Consider the following 16,533-nt stretch of genomic DNA (forward strand, 5'->3'; position numbering starts at 1 on the left):
GTAGCTTGATGACACTGGTCCATTCCTGTTAACAGGCCTCTGCCATTTATTCTCACTGGAACAGACCGTTGTTTTGAGTATGATTTTCACTTTTGCTTCCAGGCCCCGGGCTCAACCGGCACTGTCATCTGTCAAGCGAATGCATTATTCACTGTCTCATACGACATTGCTTCTGACCAAAGGATGCATTCCCCAGGCAGAGAAGAAAGGTAAGCTGGTGCCTGGGCAGTCCACTCTTACCACAGATCTTGTCGTCCGGCAGCATCTGACGTTACAGATTGGTGGAATCGCTCTGGGATGACTCAATTACAGTGCCAGCTAGAAGACAAACTGTCAGAGTTAGTGCTGCCTCTCAGGAAGCTGTGCCCTAGCAACCAAGACCTGTCTATGTTCCCACAGCTGACCATACGCATCCAATACCAAGGATGTGGTATCTGGAAAGGTACTTACCCAGTGCCTTCCTCACAAATGCCTAACTTGCTACCTCCCTAATTCTGTTACGTTTGGTACAAGAGGGCAGGCATAAATGAAGCTGAGATTGATACCAAGGTAATTTCACTTTACTCAAACAAGAGTGGGGAGGGCAGTTGGCATGAATCTGCATAGAATACATTGTTGTATATGACTCAATATGTAATAAGGAGTTTTTTTTTTCGCACAATTTTTTTTGCATAATACTTAAATATCCAGGAACCAAACAAATAAACTCATGTTCTTTGAGGGAATTTGGTTTATTGCAATGATCCCCCCAAATAAGGATCAGGGTGAGTAGAGATGTTAGGTGAAAAAACACAGACCAGTAAAGAAACAGGCTGGACACATAGATGGCCTGACAATTGAAAAAAAAAATTCTAGGCCTGTCATAATAGGAAAGTGAGCCTGAGATATGGGTATCAGGAGTCAAACGACTCATCAGAGCTAAAAGATTTGGGGAGAATGGTCCCCTGGATAGTGGCATTAGAAGACACTGAGGGTGCCCATTCAGTATACAAGCTAATCAGTAGCAGAAGCAGGGAGGTATTTGTTGTGGTTTGCGTGCGAAATATCTCCCACAGCTTTATGCATTTGTAGACCCAGTTCCTGGCTGGCGATGTCGCTTTAGCTAGTTGCAGAACCTTTGGGTGCAGAATCTTTGGGCTTCTCTGGTTGAAGAATTACCTTGGGTTATATCATTGTTACATCTAGTAGTTCCCAACCTTCACCTGTAGCTTGCAATAGCATGCACATATTTCTTTTGCATGATGCTGTGTTACAGTGAGTACTGGCCTACAAGTGACCGTCGGGCTGTGGGCTGAACCCTCACATGAGGAAGTGGGTCACTGGAGGTAGGCACTGGGGTTTTATATAAGTCCTCACTTGCTCTCTTCTCCGCCTCCTCCTTAATGCAATGTGACCAGCCACTTCCAAGTCCTGCCATGCCTTCCCTCATCCCCCAATGTGGTGGCCTGTAACACCTCTTAAATAATTAGCAAAAAGGAACCCCTCCTTCTTTAAGGTGTGTTAGTCAGGCATTTTTGTCCTAGCCATGAAACGGCAATGAATACGGTCTTATTTATAACAATACCGTATATTATACGGCAGCTTATTCTTCACTTGAAAGTATCATCTCATATATAGGGCCAGCTCGGTGGGTAAAGGAGCTTGCTGCCAAGCCTGAGAACTTGAGATTGATCCCCCTGAACCCACATAAGGCTAGAAGAAGAAAACTAACTTCACAAAGTTATTCTCTGACCTCTACATATATGCCATGACAGGCACATATATACATGTGCACACACCATACACACAGTGAAATAATACCTAAGTAAAATAAAGTTTAAAAAGGAAAATGCAATGCTTAGCGGAGGCTAGGAAACTGTATGTGTACCCCCTGCTCACACGTCACAAGGGCAGATTCCTGGACCGCAATTCCCACGTTCTTTGTAAATGAAGCTTTAGGATCTTGGATCCAGTTGCTGAAGGGACTTCTGTCCCAGTGATATCCTTGCCCCAGTTCAGTGGTATTTTCATACCCCCTGCCCCCGAAATGAACCATCTCTGTCAATTTCCTGTCCAGAGTGACTTTCAGAGATGTGGCCAAGAAGCAATTTATTGAAGTTGGGAAATTGGAAAAGCCTCTCCATTTCTCCTGCAACAAGTTCTTATGATTTCCTTTGAAGTGAGCTTTTCAAATACGCCAGACAACCTACACTCAAATGGAAGTCGGAAAATGCATGTCGAAAAGCAAAAAAAGAAGAGGTTGCCCTTGCCTCCCATTTTATCTTCTTCATCGCCTGCTTGTCTGCCTTGAATTTGTTAATGGGAAAAACACTTTTCTGTAGCCACAGATGACCAAATAGCACCAGAGTTGTAGGGGAAAATCTGGAAGAGGAAACACTTAGCCTCGAAGAGAACTTGAAGTCCCAGGGTCAGTGGATAGCAGGGGGTGGGCGTGGGTATTCCACCCACTCAGAGAAGGGGAGGGGGAATGCAGAAAGGATTGTGGGAAGGGGTGACCTGGAGATGGGCAGTGAGTGGGATGTGAATACGTTAAAAAATTAATTAAAAAAAGAAAAAGGAAATAAAGTTGTGTGTGTGTGTGTGTGTGTGTGTGTGAGAGAGAGAGAGAGAGAGAGAGAGAGAGAGAGAGAGATGGAGAGAGAGAGGTGGAGAGAGAGGTGGAGAGAGAGAGGTGGAGAGAGAGAGGTGGAGAGAGAGAGAGAGAGATGGAGAGAGAGATGGAGAGAGAGAGGTGGAGAGAGAGGTGGAGAGAGAGAGATGGAGAGAGAGAGATGGAGAGAGAGAGGTGGAGAGAGAGGTGGAGAGAGAGAGAGAGAGAGAGAGAGAGAGAGAGAGAGAGAGAGATATTTACATGGAAGTCAAACCTAGCTTTACTGTTCAGACACCCTCTCTCTTGTCTTTTGAGACGACGGCTCTCATTTTTCTTGGGACCCACTAAGTAAGTACCAAGTGTTCCACTGACTGCCTCATCAAAAGCAGGATTACATGCACACAGCACCCCACTGTGGGTGTGGAACTGAAGCCTTTAAAAACTGAGCCATTTATCTAGCCACCTAGTGTGAGGTTTTTTTGTTTTTTTGTGTTTTTAATTGTGCTATTTCGTGTATTCACCCTAGCTATTTATAGTTTGGAGAATGTTTATTTCAGCAAATACAGTTCCACCTGTTCTATGGATGGTAAGCATGTGGTGCATGTGTAATCAAATCATGAGCTATTTTAATAACATCCCATAGATGTAAGTTTTATGAATGAATTGTTTGTTCATTTAGAGGGGAGAGATACAGAGACAGAGAGATACAGAGACAGAGAGAAATATGCTCTCTTCTTTTACCATGTGGTTCCTGGGATTTGAACTCATGTCACCACGCTTAGCAGCAAGAGCCTTTATCCACCAAGCCCCATGTTGGCTGTCTCTGGAATTTTTGTATGTGATCTTGATCTTAGAAGTAACATTATAGGTTGCCCAAGGATACCATCTAACCAAAAATCTTCCTGTAGTGCCTCTGGGGGCTTAATGAGAAAAACTCCAGGGTCATGGCATCGAAATCTCTCTATTCCTGTACCAGGCAGTTGAATGTAACTGGAAAACTCTTCTTGTGTGGATTTACCCACAGGAACTCCCCACACTGTTCTTGCCTAGTCCTCTAATGTTCGGTGAATTGAGGGAACCATAGAGGAAATGAAGTGGGGCCAAGTATCCTCAAGAGAATGACCGGTGGTGTGTAATGATACAGACCAGTCATGCCAGCCCTTGAGAGACCTAGGCTAGAGAACCAGGGCTTCAAAGCCAGTATGGAATCCATAGTGAGTTCTAGGCTATACTGTGGTATATAGAAACAAGAAGGGAAAAGAAAAGAAAGGAAGGGAAGAGAAAGAGAGGAGAGAACAGGAGAGGAGAATAGATGAGAAGAGGAAGTTATATTTTATTAAAGGAGAATTAGAAACTCGGGGAGAACCTTTGTATATCATGCATGAAAACCCTGGAATTGATCCATAACACTGAGGGATGGAGGGAGGAAGAACAGGAAAGACACACACACACACACACACACACACACACACACACACAGAGAGAGAGAGAGAGAGAGAGAGAGAGAGAGAGAGAGAGAGAGAGAGAGTTTATCTGTTAGTTGAGTTAGTATACCAGCTTGAAATGTCAGATTGGCCAAGATACCCCTATTGAACTACCCCTGTGTAGTCAGGAGGTCATCAGGATGTATTTCAGGGAAGGGAAGCCTTTGAGTTCTGGCCTCACTGAGTTTCTTGCTGTGTATGTATCTGCATGAGCTCTCAATTAAAATTAGCCATTATCTTAAAAGCTGAATGCCTTTGAAGGAAACAGGTCATATTTTCATGTCCATCTTACCTATCAGGGTCTCTATTGGCAATGAAATCACAGAGTTTATTTGTCTCTAATGGGCTCCCTTTATTATTATCAGCAGCGGTTTGATTTAATGGGGGAGGTAGTGAAAAAGTAGATGGAATGACCAGATAGCAACATCCACTCTTAAACGTAATAGTGCCAGTTGCTCTCTCCAGGAAAAAGATCAGACTACAGGGCTAGCATTTGCCATGCTCCATGATCTGATGGCCCACATTTCAAGTCACTCGGCATGACATGGACTTTTTCTTTTTTCTTTTTCTTTACTTTGGATAAATAAGAGTTTTTTCTTTTATTTGATATTTTCTTTATTTACATTGCAAATGTTATCCCCCTTCCTGGTTGGTTTTCCCTCCAGCAACCTCCTATCCTATCCCCCCATCCCTCTGCTTCTATGAGGATGCTCCCTACCCACTCACCTACTGCCTCCCTCCTCCAAGAGCTTCTCCTCCCACTGATGTCTGACAAAGCCATCCTCTGTTACATATGCAGCTAAAGCTATAAGTATCTTCATGTGTTGGTGGTTTAGTCCCTGGGAGCTCTGGGGGGGGGTCTGGTTGGTTGATATTGTTGTTCTTTCTATGGGGTTGCAAACCCCTTCAGCTCCTTCAGTCCTTTCTCTAACTCCTCCATTGGGGACCCCGTTCTCAGTCCAATGGTTGGCTATGAGCATCTACCTCTGTATTTGTCAGGCTCTGGCAGAGCCTCTCAGATGACAGCTATATCAGGCTTCTATCAGCATGCACTTCTTGGCATCTGCAATAGTGTCTGGGTTTGGTGTCTGTATATGGGATGAATCCCCAGGTGGGGCAGTCTCTGGATGGCTTTCCCTTCAGTTTCTGCTCCACATTTTGCCTCTGTGTTTCATCCTGTGAGTATTTTGTCCCCCCTTCTAAGAAGAACTGAAACATCCACAGGCTGGTCTTCCTTCTTCTTGAGCTTCTTGACATGAACTTTGAAACGACTTTTATTTCATTGACCCATCCTCTTCTTGCTTTCTTCTTGGAAATAGGCTGTTTTATTTTGTAATCCCTCTGTCTTCCTGGGAATGTCTATTGCAGAACAATTTCCTCCAAACTGAAATATTCCCCCTTGGAAGGGGGAAAGGCTGCAGCTAATGAGATTCAAGAAGTAAACAAACATCACATATCTGGGGGAAGCTGAAACATTCATGAAGACATGTAAACAGCTGATGGACAAAGAAACTGACCAGACCAAGCTTCTGAGAGTATGTTCTTAGACCTGTTGCATTGTCCTCAAGTGGTGTAGAAAGATCAGGGATGCAGCTTTCCTGAGTCATCGTAGGGGGAAGGGCTTCTCAGTGATGCAGCTGCTGTGTTTGGGTCACACAAGCTCTTGTAAGTAGCCCATCACCTATACTCATGTTATTGACCCTAATTAAAAACTCCATTATTTACTAAATTAGATTTTGGTGCAATTGTTATCTTGGTCTATCCTAGGTTCACTATTTGGGGTGAGTATATGGGGATTTATAGTTTCCTAGGAGAAATCTCACATAGCAATGTCCTTTCTGCAAGCTTAGATCAGTGACTACAGATGTAACATGCATCCACATGTTTCTGCCCCATGTTTTGACATGTTCTTTTGCTCATGGAGCAACTGGTCTATGGGCTTTCCACTTGAACAGGATTAAACTTTTGTTTTGATTTTGCAGTGCTGGAGATCAGACTCAGTGCCGTTCGCATGCAAAGGCAAGGATGGTTCACTCCGCTATTCCCCCAACTCATTGAAATGGGCCCGAATACCAACCAAATCCTTAATTAAAGTAGTGGTCAACTCTTTATCATAAGGTGTTTTGTGTTTGATGATTTTGCCCTGCTGTAGGTTCCTGGCAGTGCTATAAGCATCTTGAAGGCAGACTAGGTCCAGTTATGAATTGAAAGTTAGATGGATTTCAGCTTTAATATTTGTTGTATCTGATGGATTTACTGGTATGTGAGTTGAAGACCTTTGAAATGTGAAATCAACGAATTAATTACTTCTAAGAGCAGACATTAAATAATCATTTGTTTGCTACTTCCCATAATATCTAGCATTTAAACAGTCATTTACAAACACTCATTCATATTTATCTTGAGTGTTCTAAATGTTAGAAACAAAGTTCTTGAAGTATTTGACTTTCCTAATCAAACCACCTCCTGCATTCAATGCTGTGTTCTGAACATGAATTTCAAATTTCGCTTGGGACTGGAGAGTTGGCCCTTTGCCTGCCGAAAAGTCTGACTAAGAACTGAAATTGAATAGGTAGAAAGATGGCTCACCAGTAAAGATCCATCTCCTCCAAATTGAAACATATTCTGCGGGAAGTCTCATGTATGCATAGGTACTGGGTTTCAATTACCAGCATCTATATCAGGTATACTACTCCTCTTGACTTACAACTACCAGCATCTGTATCAGGAAATTCACAACTTCCTGTAATTCTAGCCCAGGGCATCAGAAATCCTTTTCTGGTCTCCTCAAGGTGCCCATACACTCATGCACGCACAGACCCGCGCACACATACACACACACATACAGAGAGAGAGAGAGAGAGAGAGAGAGAGAGAGAGAGAGAGAGAGAGAGAGAGACAGAGAGACAGAGAGACAGAGAGACAGAGAGACAGAGAGACAGAGAGACAGACAGATATCCCCACACATAAATAAAAGAAAGAGAAGTGCTCTGAAGAGTGGAGGTGTAGTTCAGTGGGTAAAGCACTTGCTGTTAAAGTATTATAACCTAGTTTGAATTTTCAGAACTGATGTAAAAAGCTAAACTCAGCAACACACCTGTATGACAGCGTTTCTCCTATCGTGAGATGGGGAGTGAAGACAGGAAATCTCTGGAGGTTCACAAGTCAGCTTGTTTATTGTATACATTAGCAAGAAAGAGAGGGAGAGAGACTTTGTTTCAAACAAGGAAGGCAAGGATGAAGACTGAAAGCCAAGATGGTCTTCTGACTACACCGATATCATGGTGTGCCCGTATCCATACCAACGCACATGAATACATAGACACAGAACTGCCTTTCATGCTCTTCTAAATTCTGTGTTTGCACTCCCCACCCTATCTCTGCCCATGCCTGCTGGTACCCAGAAGGGCACTGATTTAGGCTCTGTATTATTCCAGCACAGTACCAGTATGAAAGTTTCTCTTTGGTGGAATCCCAAAAGCAGTGATAACAGCAAAGTGAGTTTCTGATTTTTATCAGGGAAGATAGTATTCTGGGAATAAAAAATAGAAAACTAGAAGAATAGAAGGGTCTGCGGAGCAGCAACAGCTGTGGAGACCTCCTCTTACTTTGAGCCTATGAAATCAGAGAAGCCATGTTTCTAGAGGACTGCCTAAATGGTTTTAGTTTTATCAGCATAGCATAGAGAGGCTAACAAAACGAGCTTCTAGAAATTGCCATACTGTGTTGCCCAAGGTGAGAGAGAGAGAGAGAGAGAGAGAGAGAGAGAGAGAGAGATAGATAGATATCAGGGGATTGAAGGGCCTATGGAGATAGCTCAGCAGTAGCTAGAGTGCTTGCCAATTCAAACATAAGAACCAAATTTTGCATCCCATGACCCATGTGAATGATGGAATGGAATGGCTGCCCATCTGTAATTCCAGCCCTGGAAAGTGGAGGCAGGAAATTTCTGTACCAAGCTGGTTAGCAAGACAAGCCACGTCTTCCACCCTTGGGTTTGCATCTAGGAGTAAGTTTCAAGAGTGATTCCCAACATCAACCTCAGGCCTCCACATGCATGTACTCATGCAGCTACACACATATGCCACCATAGCATGCGACAACAAAATAACCTATGCAAATTCATACAAAAGTAGAAAAAAATGTAGAAGGCTGAAGAACTTGGAGTCTTTTGTCAGAAGGATGGCAGCAGCAGCAGCAGCAGCAGCAGCAGGTAGATGTACTTGCCAGCAAGAAATGAAAGGCAATGAGGCAAACAATATTTCCCTTAGATCCCTTCTTATCTGGCCACCTGTCAAAATGGACCATGCATTCTGAGTGAAAAGCCTCTCTCAGTTAATCCCTTCTCAAAATAACCTCAAGGTCACATCTTTGAGCTGATTCCAGATCCAATCAACTTGACAATCAAGATTAACCATCATTGGGCCTGGAGAGATTGCTCAGCAGTTAATAGTGCTCCGTTCTCTTTCAGGTTTAGCTTTCAGAACCCAAATCCAGTGGTTCACAACCATTCATAAGTTCAGCTCCCAGAGATCTGACTCCCTCTTCTGGCCTCTACTAGTATACACTCATGTGCAAATACCCAAATATATAAATAAATAGTAAAATAAATCCCTGAAAAGATTTATCATCACAAAGGCATTCTTAAAATCAAAGACTCCTTTTACTGTACCTTCTGTCCTGAGTCTCTCTAGTTTGCTTGTTTGGCTTCCCTCTTGTTGATTTCCTCAGAGTACGAATTGCTGAAATCTTCTTGACCAAAGCATACACTGGACCTACTCTTCAGGATGCTCTACTGCCCAGCAAGGCATCTTGTAAGATTAGCTGTTCAGTCAATATTTGTAGCTGACATTATTCCATAATTAGATAACGGCAAGAGAAAATATTGATCTTCTTGTCTGTACCCAGTCTTCTCTTATGACAGTCTGAAAGAGGAAGTCATAACGTCACATGACACTTTGAACAGCAATGCTTGTTTAGTGAGAATGGATAGGTTTTGTCTGGTTGGTTTTGTATGTGGTGTATGTGCATTATATAGACTGTTTCCTGTCCCTAGGTATGTGCACACAAAAGCCAGAGGAAATACTGAGTCACTTGCTCTATCAAGCGCAACCTTATTATATTTAGATAGGGTTATTCACTGAACCTGGAGCTAGGCAAGCAGTTAGGAAGCCCTAGGGATCCCCCCCCCCTTTGGCCATAGTACTGAAGTTATATGTATGCATTTTCATGCCCAGAATTCTGTATGTGGGTGCAAGAGATTCAAACTCAGGTCTTTTTATTTGGGCAGCAAAAACTCTTCCTCATAGAATCATCTCCCCAGGTCTGTATTAATTGCTTCTTTGGATTAGGGTAATCAATGCAACAGGTGCTTCATAAATGATGGAGTAAGAGTTGGGGAGATGGCGCTGTGTGTGCATGTGCATGCATATCTGGACCCCAGAGGACGACTTACGATGTTACACCTCACCTTCTAATGTGTTTGAGACAAGCTTTCTTCTTGTTTGCTGACATGTTCTCCAGACTCGGTGGCCTCTGATCTCCCAGAGAGTCTCTTGCCTCTGCCCCCACCATTCAGTAGGAACACCGGCATTTTGTGCATTCTTGCTAGTGCCTCACTTTTATGTGGTTTCTGGAGAATCCATGCTTACATTCTCACAGCGAGTTCTTTACCCACCATACCATCTCCCAGGCTGCCCCCAAACCTGCAGACATTTTTATGTGCTATTAAATACGTCTTGTTTCTGAATGCATGAAGACTGGGAAGGCGAACCATCAGATGCTAAAGCCAGTCTCATCTACTCTGTAAGCCTCAGTTTCCTCACCCTTAAAACGAGTAGAACAATTCCATTCAGATGAAAATTGAAGTATGGGTGTATTGGACACCCCATACTTACAGTTATCCCATGAAGTTTGTTCTTTCCTTCGATGTCATGAAAATATTTTACTGTCTCTTTGGATGTATCATGTTTTTCCATTCCCATTCAGTTCCTTCCTATCTTGCAAAGAACTCAGTGCTTTCCTGTTGAGAGCAATGCCATAGCCCAAGGGATAATCTGAAGACGTGTGGACAGGGCCATGCAATGGAAGAGGCAGTTAAAATATAAAATAATAGCCAGGGACTAAAATTGCCCCTGACTGCCCATCGTGGCTCCAGTTTTTATCGTCCATTAAAACCCACAATCACTCTAATGTTTATGCATTATTGGGGAGATAAATTGCATAATTTTCATTTTGCAATTTAAATGTAATTATGATCTTACTAATGACTAAAACCTGAATTTGCTAGACTATCAGTTTTTCTAACCCTTACCAAAATTATAGGTAATTACTTAAGGCTTACAATAATTATAAGTCCATCTTTTAAATAATTAATGTGCACTTTCATGATACAAAACAGCTAGTCATCAAACGACCTCCGCTTAGACTGCAAACCCATGCAATTAAGCCTATTGTGTAGGTCTGGGAAAATATACCCATTTGCAAGAGTCTCTTTAGTTTGCAAGTGGGAACACAGAATCTCTGTGTTTTATAGTATCAAATAAGGCAGAATTCCCCAGCTGCCAAAAGGCCAGGGAAAAGAAAAGCAATCCACAAAGTAGTTCAGAACTCTATATTAATCTATACAACACAATTGTAGTTGGTGGGGGTCAGCTGGAGAAACATCCAGAAGCTTCTAGCTATGGTCCCAAGAGAAAAGGGAAATAGATCTAGTTTTCACAAAGGAACAAAGTAAGGGATGTGCATAGAATATATCACTTATGTTTGGTTCTTTTTCCTTCTTTCTTTAGGGGATATGCCAATTCCAGCACAAGGCTCTAGGTATCTAAAGTATGATGATCCAGAAGGCAGAGGTTGGCACTAGAGAGGACTTGGTAAAATTTTAATTATTGACTCAACACAATCTAGAATCACCTGGGCAGTCTCCATGAAGGATTTTCCAGACTAGGTTATCCGGTAGGCATAACTGTGAGGTTTTATCTTAATTAGTGGGAAAATATGAAAACACGCCAAATGGAGTGGCACTATTCACTAGGCTGGGGCATCTGGAGTAGATGAGAAGGGAGAAAGGGAGCTGAACAGTAACATGCATGCATCAATTCGCTGCTTTCTGCTCTTGACTGTAGAAGTAATATGGCTAGCTGTTTCAAGATTCTATCTTTGTGACTCCCTAGCAATGATGGAGTATAGCCCAGAGTTGTGATTTGGCTATACATCTATATTTTGTCTGTCTGTCTGTCTGTCTAATTATCTATCTATCTATCTATCTATCCATCCATCCATCTATCTATCTATCTATCTATCTATCTATCTATCTATCTATCTATCTATCTATCTATCTATCTATCCAAATAAACCCTTTCTCCCTTAAGTTGCATTTGCCAGAGTATTTTATCACAGCAACAGCCAACAAGACTAAGAAACATATTTATGTCTGTGTTCCTCTCCTACATGAGTGCTACTGCCTTCCTGCTTGATGGCTAATGGGTAATAGAAGCATTCTGTCAGTTAGAGGTAATGAAATCAACTTGTACTCACGAGCCAGACTTCTCACTCATGACTGGGACTATGTGTTTTTTCATTGTGATTGACATCTTGATACTATATATGTATCACACTGTGGGATAAGCCTTGGGGAACGCCTGTGAGGGGGCTCTTAGATTAGGTCCCTTGGAGTAGGAAGAATTGTGGGTCATACTACTCTAAGGGCTGAGATTCTGGAAATTAAATAAGTATGTCAATTAATTAATTATTTAATTAATTAAGCTAGCTGGTCTTCAGAATTCATCTCCTTCAGATTCCTGATTGCTAATGCAGTGGAAACAGCTGCCTCAAACTCCTATCACTGACTTCTCTGACATGATGTGCTGTACCCTCAAACTGTGAGCAAAAATAAGTCCTTTCTTCCACAAGTTGCTTTTATCTGGGTATTTTAAACAGGTACGTAAAAAGTAACTAAGATATAAGTCTTTATGTTTAAGAAAGTTTAAGTATCCATCAGTGAATCTATTCCTATTATGTTCTGGGGAGTGGCAGGGAACAGTATGTACAGAGAGGGATAATATGCCTGGCGGAGTTGAGGATGCACAAAGTGCCTAGCATAGCATAAACTGAGCATAGTTATCTACTCTTGTAATCACAGCGCTTGGGAGATAGAGACAGAAGGGTCAGAAATTCAAGGTAATCCTTAACTGCATTGCCAGTTCAAGGCTACAAGAGACTGTATCAGGAAAACAAAGCAGCCACCACCACCACCACCACCACCACCACCACCACCACCACCACAACAACAACAAAATGAAAACCAATAGGAAGAAGAACAAAAACAAAGACCTTGTGTGTACACCATAGAGCAAACATGGGCCAGATTCTCAGATGCTCACTTCTATTATAGCATGGAAAAGTCATCTGTTTCAGGGCTGGATACTCAGAGCATCATTAGCTGAAAAGATGTAGCAGCAGGGCTTCGTGTGAGAAGGGCTGGGGAGACTTGTGATAGAAAGGCTGATGGTCCTCATCCTTAACCAGGAAGAGAACAGTGCATTCCATTTCATCCCATTAAACCCAACTCTTCACTCAGCTTCTAAATTGTGACATTTAAAGATCTTAACTAGATGTAAAACATTTTCATTTTGTCAAGAAAAAGGATCAGTCTTTATAAGAAATGGAAACATTCTTTCCCTCTCCCCTAGAACTCTGTAACTGTCCCTTTAATTAGGCACTCATTAATAAATCTCTCTTGCTCTCAAATCCCCATGTACTTGGTACAGTAGTTCATTAGCACAGGAAGAGGCAATTTAGATTTCCTCAGATAATAGCATCTGTCGCTAATCAAATTAAGGCAGGATGTGTAAATGTATCTAAGGCCAGACAAGCTTGTGCTGCATGAGATAAGGGGTGAGGGGTCAGGCCACGATCAACTTAAAAGCCCAATTCTCATATATGGAGGCTGTCTTTAAGAATCTTCTTTTAGTTTTCCTCACGAGAAGACTGCTCTCCCATTGGTCAGAACACTTATTTTTGAGGTAGAGTTGATCAAATATTCTTACTGCACCTCAACGTACTAGAGTTATGACTAATAGGCTCTGAAATTCATTAACTCATGTATGCATGCATGCACTTGTACATACATGTGTGCATGTAATTAATATTCACTATGATGGTTTGAATCAGAAATAACCTCCAAACACTCATGTTTTGAATGGTTGCTTTCATTGCTCTATTTGAAAGGGCTCTCTTATGTCAATTAACAATCAAGACACTCCTTCAAAGACATGCCCACAGGCCAATATGATCTACACATTTCCTTAATTGGGGCTTTCCTCTCATACAGTTCTAGGCTGTGTCAGGTTCGTAGTTAATGTTAACTAGAGTGTGAGTAAGGGAGGTCTTTTAAGGCTATAGTCCTACCTAATTCTGACCACATCTCTCTGTATTTACTCTATCAGTATGCAGTGAACAAGCCTCCTCCTCATTATCCCACTGCCATTCATTTTTCCACCATGATGAACTGTAAACATGAAACCAAATAAGCCTGTTCTATCTTGATCCTATGAGCTATTTTGTCATGGAAAAAGGAAGAGTAATTCAAACACTAACTGAGCTCCTACTCAATTTGCTTGTGCTGGGCTCTGGAGAAATAGAAGCAGAAAAACAAGACACAGAGAGGGCATCCTCAATGTTATGTTTCCCAACACGATAGGAGGTGGGACCACACATGCGTCTGCTTCTAGATGCTCCCAGAGCTGGTGCCTCACACTCATTCAGTTACATATTCTTTAAGTAGTGCTCAGTGCCAGAAACTCTGCCACATGGTAAACATGAAGGAATCGTCAACCATTCTGGAGGGAGACGAGCGCCACAGCAGCAGGCAGCAAGTTTCCTTTTAAGACAATCAGCAGGATGATGAAAAGGTAGGAAGAACTGTAGGTCAGCCAGAGCCTGTTTAACACTTAAGCTGGTGACCTTGAAAAAGAGACAAAACTCAAAGAAGGGGTTGAGCTAAGAGCCAGGTTCTGGTGCAAAAAATCAGCAGAAATACCCTGAAACTTGAGGAGAGCAAAGGCAATCTGTCCTCAGACACTAGGATTGTATCTAATGATACTATCAGGGAGCTGCATGGCGGTCAGTTTTGCTAGTTATATATCTCAAAAGATAATGAAGGAGGATGAGGAGGAGGAGGAGGAGGAGGAGGAGGAGGAGGAGGAGGAGGAGGAGGAAGAAGAAGAAGAAGAAGAAGAAGAAGAAGAAGAAGAAGAAGAAGAAGAAGAAGAAGAAGAAGAAGAAGAAGAAGAAGAATTGTTTTAGCTCATGGTTTCAGAGATCTCAGCCAATTATGGAGGACAGAGCATAATTAGGAAGAGATGCTCACATCACAAAATCCAGGAAAAGGTAAGAGAAGCAGGGGAGAGGGGATAGAAAGTGAAGGGAAAGAAGAGAGAAGGGAAGGGAGGTAGGGGAGAAGAACTAAGAGGAGGGAGAAATGGGGAGAGGGAAACTCAAGGGGCAAATAGGATGGGGAGAAGAAGAGGGAAGAAGAGGGGAAGAAGGACATGAGAAAGGGGAGGGGGACAGAAAACACACCATTTTAGTAGACTTTGTTCTTTCTCCCCTTTTTAGGGAGCCCTCAACCTATTGGAGGTGCCATTCATATTTAGGGCATGTCTACCTTTTTAGTTTATCCTTTTAGTGACACCAACACAGGCACACTGGAAGTGTGCCAAACATCCTAAATAAATTTAATATCCTAAATAACTGTCAGTTCAACCAAGTTGACAGTCAAGACTAACTACCACATCACTGGGCAACATAAAGGGAACGTAAAGACCAGAACCTATGACAAGGAAAGAGTAACTGTCATATATGATGCTGGACCTCAAGGTCCAATGAGCAAAGAGAACTGATCCTTGGACTTGGCAGAAAGAAGAATATGACCCTATTTAATAAAGAGCAGTCTTCACAGTCAACAAAACCTGCATGTTGTAGTTTGAAGAAAAGCTGTGGCACATGTAGAGTCAGAAAATGCATTGACTCTAGAGGAATTTAATTATGAGGGAGGGAGAGAGAGAGGGAGAGAGGGAGAGAGAGAGAGAGAGAGAGAGAGAGAGAGAGAGAGAGAGGGAGGGAGGGGCAGAGAGAGAGAGGGAGGGAGGGAGGGAGGGAGAGAGAGAGAGAGAGAGAGAGAGAGAGAGAGAGAGAGAGAGAGAGAATGAATACGTGGACATAACAGTCAGCCAATGAAGGAGAGGACAGGTCACAGGAAAGGCATTTTCTAGTGGGTTCTCTATGACAGCATTGATGATAGGGTTGACCCTTAAAGGAGAGAGAAAGCCAGTGGAGTAGCCGCAAGGATCCTGGGAGAGAGCATTGCCAAATTAGTTTGTTCACTCTGTGAGGAGGAAAGGTAGAGACGAGAGACTGTGTGCACAATATAGCCAGGCAGATAGGCTGGAAGTTGGCAAGATGTGATGATGAGATTCTATTCCAATTTTCTCAGAAAAAAATAGCAATAAAGTCTGCAAAGTCTGGAGAGATAAGAAGATCAGAAGTTGGAAGATGGTAGAGAATTGAGTGTGGGCACAAAATAGAGCACCACAGTGCTAAGGTTCCACTTGCTAAAGACAATCTAGCCTGAGCCCGTTGACACTGTGGGATGGCCACCAAAAGCTGTGTTTGGATAGTGCGTCTGAAAGTTGAGTTCTTTTTGAGACATGCATGGTGGAAGATAGAAGAAATGGGGTTCTTAAGCATGGATGCAAGGCAATAATGGCAAGAAGAAAATGCAAAATCTAGCCGTGACCAGGACAGAGCAGCACATGACGAAGAGATCTGACAGAAAAAATGGACGAGTCAGCAGACTGGCAGACCCAACGGCGCCAAAATAGGGGTATGAAAGGAAACAAACTGCGAGCAACATGGTGACAGTTACCACAGTGATTGTTTCCATGGTGATGGTTGCTACGGTGATGGCTGCCTTCTGTAGGAAATCTTGGCATCTGGGTGGCAAACACCAAGGCCTGTCTTTGTCTTTCCCATGTCTCCTGGCTCGGCTGAAGACAAGGCATGAAAGAGGACCCACGAAATCTTAACACATTAGTGGACAGAGTAGGAAACATGGCTGACATTAGTTTGGAAGGTTTCCTCAGAATGGGGAATAGGAACAAAAGTAGGTTGAACCAGAAACTGCTCGAAATGGCAATTAAAAATGGATCTGTAGAAGTGAGTATGAAGTTGAAAAAAAAGGGGGGGAGGGGTTAGAAATGTGGAAGCAATAGACAATTGACACAAGTTCAATAGAGTCTTCTTGGGTTTATAAAGCAAGTCTTTGTGCTTAGGTCTCTGGCCCCACGATATACACTCAACAGTGATTAGATGTTAAAGTTCCGTTGATGGCAAACAATATTGTGGGTATTCTAGTTTCCTTTCTGTTGCTGTGATAAAAATACATTGACAAAAGCA

General features: G+C 42.6%; 1 long non-coding RNA gene across 4 annotated transcripts in view; it reads left to right on the top strand.

Moving 5' to 3' along the window:
• LOC120095926 (uncharacterized) overlaps positions 1-12,371 on the top strand; it is a 95,252-nt gene extending 82,881 nt beyond the window's left edge. For 2 of the 4 annotated variants that reach the window (XR_005491901.2, XR_005491904.2), the window contains one exon: positions 103-12,371. This is a non-coding gene — a long non-coding RNA (uncharacterized LOC120095926). The remainder of the gene's footprint in view (positions 1-102) is intronic. The other 2 variants (XR_005491902.2, XR_005491903.2) reach the window with 2 other exon arrangements.
• Positions 12,372-16,533: the final 4,162 nt, after the last annotated feature.

This window comes from Rattus norvegicus, chromosome 12 (genome assembly GCF_036323735.1).
Source record: "Rattus norvegicus strain BN/NHsdMcwi chromosome 12, GRCr8, whole genome shotgun sequence".
Taxonomy (NCBI): domain Eukaryota; kingdom Metazoa; phylum Chordata; class Mammalia; order Rodentia; family Muridae; genus Rattus; species Rattus norvegicus.